The sequence below is a fragment of the Hyperolius riggenbachi genome, chromosome 1, assembly GCF_040937935.1.
Source record: "Hyperolius riggenbachi isolate aHypRig1 chromosome 1, aHypRig1.pri, whole genome shotgun sequence".
NCBI lineage: Eukaryota > Metazoa > Chordata > Amphibia > Anura > Hyperoliidae > Hyperolius > Hyperolius riggenbachi.
In genome coordinates this window covers 251,964,331-251,970,330 of record NC_090646.1, presented here as the reverse complement: position 1 = coordinate 251,970,330, position 6,000 = coordinate 251,964,331, and positions in this window count along the sequence as shown.

Sequence of the window (6,000 nt, the reverse complement as noted above, 5' to 3'; positions counted from 1 at the left end):
TGGTAACGGGTGGAGACAAATTTACATGAACCTAGCAATGGTGGGACATTAGATTATGACAGTGGTGGCGAACCTTTTGAAGGCCGAGTGCCCAAACTGCAACCCAAAAGTCACTTATCTATCGCAAAGTGGCAACAGCAATTTAAACTAAATACTATACAAACGTTTTAACTCATACATGAACATTATGGAAAATCCAATTTGAAAATAAACTGTGAAGATAAACAATTTCATCCATCCTACTCCTGAAAAATGTATTCAATTTTTTAGAACCTCCCAGTTTTATTTTCTGTTTTAAAAAGCTAAAAAAGTAGGTTTAATGCTATTGTCTCATATGATAAGGATTCAGCTTTTCCCATAGTCTCGCAGTTAGCAATCATGTGACCTCCAACAAGACAAATTCAGCAATCATGAGGCCTCCAACAAATCATGAGGCCCCCAACAAGACAAATTCAGCAATCATGAGGCCCCCAACAAATCATGAGGCCCCCAACAAGACAAATTCAGCAATCTTGAGGCCCCCAGCAAATCATAAGGCTCCCAACAAGACAAATTCAGCAGTCATGAGGCACATAAATAGACAGCATTTTACATAAATAGGCAGAATGCCCCCTTAATATGGTAGCCCCCCAAGTTAGGTAGTGAGTGACAGGGACCCTCAGGTTAGCTAGTGAGTGACAGGCGCCTCCAGTTAGGTAGTGAGTGACAGGGACCCCGATAGTGAGTGACAGGGAGCCCCTTTAGGTAGTGAGTGAGTGCCAAGGAGCCCCTTTAGGTAGTGAGTGAGTGACAGGGAGCCCCTTTAGGTAGTGAGTGACAGGGAGGCCCTTAAGGTAGTGAGTGAGTGACAGGGAGCCCCTTTAGGTAGTGAGTGAGTGACAGGGAGCCCCTTTAGGTAGTGAGTGAGTAACAGGGAGCCCCTTTAGGTAGTGAGTGAGTAACAGGGAGCCCCTTTAGGTAGTGAGTGAGTGACAGGGAGGTTCTTTAGGTAGTGAGTGAGTGACAGGGAGCCCCATTAGGTAGTGAGTGAGTGCCAGGGAGCCCCTTTAGGTAGTGAGTGAGTGCCAGGGAGCCCCTTTAGGTAGTGAGTGAGTGCCAGGGAGCCCCTTTAGGTAGTGAGTGAGTGCCAGGGAGCCCCTTTAGGTAGTGAGTGAGTGACAGGGAGCCCCGTTAGGCAGTGAGTGAGTGACAGGGAACCCCATTAGATAGTGAGTGACAGGGAACCCCTTCAGGCAGTGAGTGAGTGCCAGGGAGCCCCTTTAGGTAGTGAGTGAGTGACAGGGAGCCCCTTTAGGTAGTGAGTGAGTGACAGGGAGGCCCTTTAGGTAGTGAGTGAGTGACAGGGAGCCCCATTAGGGAGTGAGTGAGTGACAGGGAGCCCCTTTAGGTAGTGAGTGAGTGACAGGGAGCCCCTTTAGGTAGTGAGTGAGTGACAGGGAGCCCCTTTAGGTAGTGAGTGAGTGACAAGGAGCCCCTTTAGGTAGTGAGTGAGTGACAGGGAGGCCCTTTAGGTAGTGAGTGAGTGACAGGGAGCCCCATTAGGGAGTGAGTGAGTGACAGGGAGCCCCTTCAGGTAGTGAGTGAGTGACAAGGAGGCCCTTTAGGTAGTGAGTGAGTGACAGGGAGCCCCTTTAGGTAGTGAGTGAGTGACAGGGAGCCCCTTTAGGTAGTGAGTGAGTGACAGGGAGCCCCTTTAGGTAGTGAGTGAGTGACAGGGAGCCCTTTTAGGTAGTGAGTGAGTGACAGGGAGGCCCTCTAGGTAGTGAGTTAGTGACAGGGAGCCCCATTAGGGAGTGAGTGACAGGGAGCCCCTTTAGGTAGTGAGTGAGTGACAGGGAGGCCCTTTAGGTAGTGAGTGAGTGACAGGGTGCCCCTTTAGGTAGTGAGTGAGTGACAGGGAGCCCCTTTAGGTAGTGAGTGAGTGCCAGGGAGCCCCTTTAGGCAGTGAGTGAGTGACAGGGAGGCCCTTTAGGTAGTGAGTGAGTGACAGGGAGCCCCTTTAGGTAGTGAGTGAGTGACAGGGAGCCCCTTTAGGTAGTGAGTGACAGGGAGGCCCTTTAGGTAGTGAGTGAGTGACAGGGAGCCCCTTTAGGTAGTGAGTGAGTGACAGGGAGCCCCTTTAGGTAGTGAGTGAGTGACAGGGAGCCCCTTTAGGTAGTGAGTGAGTGACAGGGAGCTGCTTTAGGTAGAGAGTGAGTGACAGGGAGGCCCCCCTCTGGCGACCCGACCAGTAGTATGAGCGGGCGTGATGTCACTTCCGCATATGAGTGCGGGCGCTGGGTCCTAGCGCCCGCACGATTGGTCGCCGGCTCGCCGCCTAATCCTGAGGTCTGAGTGACGCGGAGGCGGCGGCAGGAGGGACCCGCTGAGCGCTGACAGAGGGGGTGGCGGCGTGAAGAGATCCGTTGCACCCCAGGACAGATTGGGGGCACGTGCCCCCCCCCAAATAGGGCTAGCGACGTCCCTGGTTATACTTCAGACTAGTTCCAGGGTGTAGAGACCACGGACTTTACACCCAGACTAGGGAACTTGTGTTATCAATCTGTTATACTTCAGACTAGTTCCAGGGTGTAGAGACCACGGACCTCACACCAGACTAGGGAACTTGTGTTAGCTATCTGTTAATCATCAGACTAGTTCCAGGGTGTAGAGACCAAGGACCTCACACCCAGACTAGGCATTGTTGATATCTGTTATGACTTACTGCTTTCCTGACTATCCCTCTGATCTCTGATTCGGTACCTCGCATATCTGATATTCCGTTGCCAGACCCTGCTTGTCTGGGATACCGAATCAGCCTTCTGTCTTTGTACTTTATCTGTCCGTGTGTTACCGACCAGGCGTGCCCGACCTCGAGAGCTATCTCTCCTCTTAAGAGATAGTCTCCAGATAAGATAGTGACATCCACCTTTAGGTGTCACTCATTCTCTGGTCCTTCCTACCTCCAGCCTGACTCCACCCCTTGGAGAGTCTCAGGCTGCTGGAAGGTTCCTGTTTCCTCATAGAGCAGTATTCCTTTACTGCCTATTATCACCTGCTCAGCAGGTGCATTACTCAAAGTACTACTGTTACACCAAACACTTCCATACCCTTAGGTGTCCAGAGGTTAGCAATATATCTGTATTATCGGTGATTCTGCAGATCATCAATAATCAGGTATATATCTGCATTCTTGGTGATACTGCAGATCACCAATAATCAGATTCTCTCTGCGTGCTGACACCAATCGTTACACCCTGCCACTAAATTGTACCCTTATATTGGCACAGTGATCATTATGCCTGCTAGCTCTCAGTCAAAGTCTTATTAGCATAATAATAATTATCATAGTTGTCATTATTAGTCTGCAGTTGTAGTATTAATATTGATAGAAGTAGAAGAAGTATTGTTCATTAACAATGAATCTGACATTATAACATAAAAGAGGAATTGGCTGCAACAGAAAACAGCTGGTTCCATGCTTATTTTAATAAACCCCATTACAGGTTCCATTTCTTCATTCATATGAGATCCAAGAATTGTAGAATTAGAATACACTCTCCCACCCACACACACAGCACTTCTAACTGTTTGCACATCATGGTGACTATCATGGTGTAGGCAGGACATTTATAACAGTCAGCTGATGCTACTTCCAGGTTGCTTTAAAGTTTAAAGCAATCCTGAAATGGTAAAAAGAAGATAGATACTTACCTCAATTGTGGTAAGCCTGTAGATAGTCTAGGAGCTTTCGGTATACACCCTACTGTTCCAGTGCTGCTTCCTTCTAAACATATTTGACCAAGAGGGTCGAAAAATGTTTCTTCAATGTGTGAATATGCCTGTGAATGAGCATGTCCATACAAAGCATGTGTGAGTACAGTTTGCACAGTCTCAGTTGAATGAAGTGCCTTTGTTCTACTGGACCTGTGAAGACTTTACTCGTACAAGCCTTCTTGCCTTGTAAGGCCACACTCACACTCTGAAGACACTGAGGAATCCAGCACTGGACTGAAACCACGTATGAAGATATGGGAAACCTCTAGACCAGTGTTCCCTAACCCTGTCTTCAAGGCCCACCAACAGTGGGCCTTGAGGACAATGTGCTCCATGAGGACAGTGTCCACCATGAACCTTATGCCTTCAGATTTTTTAAAAAAAATTGTAACGTTTATTTTTTATATTATTAAAACTTAGATAATTTTGATATTTGCTGTGTTCATTATTTTTTTTTTAGTATACATTTTTTGACTTCTCATTAGAATTTTGGGGCTCAGGTCGTTTGGTCTTCTTGACCTTCCTTTCAGAGTTTTTTTTTCTATTTCCCATGCCCCCTTTTCCCAAAATTAACATACGTTTAAATATGCAGGTTTTTGTACTCTTGTTTAACCACTGAATAAGTCAGTAGTCCCACCAGTTTTCTTAAAAGATTCAATACAAAATACACCATGTTCTGAAGTTCTTCCCATCACAAAGTTAGCAAATTATGCATTTCTATAATTTCAGCCTAATTCACTGCTGGGGGACTCTTCTAATACAAAGACTATTAAGTAAAAAGCAATATTTTTCCATTATTGTTTGACACATTAAAGGATGAAAGAAAACTCGACAAACTACTAGGAGAAGAGGAATCCACAGTGACAATTGCTGCACACTATGTCACTGCATACCACATACTGAGAGGAACATAAATGAACTGTAAACCTAAAAATGTCCATGAACTGCTAGCCCACTGTAGGCCTACCCCACCTCATTCCATGTCCCCCATTCCCCCCTGCTTTGGCAATGCCTGTACGATTCTTGGTCATGCCAATAAAGCTATCTTTGATTTGATTTGTTTGGTGCATATAGCCTTTACTCCATCACTACTGGGATTCCACATGCAACAGCAATTATAAAGCCTCATCTACACGCGTAGTTGAGGCGGCGATTTGACTTATCAAAGATCCGACAGGACGGATCTCCCCACCGCCGATTCCCTGCTTGCTCCCCACGAGGGGACAATGGCAGGGAATCGAGCAGAAGATAAGCGTCGCCGGCGGGGACGAGTGGGGAATCGAATCCGGCGCACGAGCGGCGAGCGGGGACGCGGCGGGTACGCGCGGGTACGCGGAAGAGGCGATCCGGCGACCAATCGACCTGCCGGATCGGAGCCTCATCTGCGCGTGTAGATGAGGCTTAAGACTGCATAAGATTGAATGCTGAATTTATTTGCACCTTGAGAGATTCTTGTTTTTAATATATCCTGCATTGAATACTTATACTATATGTGAAGGCTGATATTGCTGTGTTAATCATATTTTATATGTAGGGAGTCTGCGACTTCTCCCAGAAGCCTCTGCATTTATGTTACAGTGCTGAGCATCATCTAGATACAGCAGGTGGCTAAAGATGCTGATGATGCAGAATTGGCCAAATACATTTCAAACATTTGCCATCAAACAAATTTATAAGCATCATAAGCCTTGGTAAGTACAAAATGAATGTTGCTCAAATTGAGATAGCGGCACTCTCACATCAATGAATCATGGATATAGAGCTTATGATTAGAAGTGCTATACAGTGTGTATCTGTGATAATATTGTTTGGAACAGCATAGTTTTAAATCTGAAATAGTCATCACATCTGTTAAATTAGCAACAGGATTATTCTGGATGGGTAAGTGGATGGATATGGTTGATCATGATTGACCTTGGCTGTATACTTGAAAATAACATTGTTTCTAATTTGCTAAATTGCAGCGTTTCATTTTTATTCAATCATCCAATCAGGTTCAGGGAAAAGTCTGTGAATATTTTCTGGGTATTTTGAGTGAAGACCAGCAAGAATGAGCTGACCCTACTAGGCAATTTGTTTATATTTCCATGCTGATCCTGATGTATGACACGGCAACAATGTTAACTTCACCAAGAATGATAATGTGCTAGAATCACCTATATATTTACAGCTACTCTCAGTTAGATAGTCAAATTTATTGTTTAGAGACATACACTTATTACATTGTATACTGTAACATTAAAG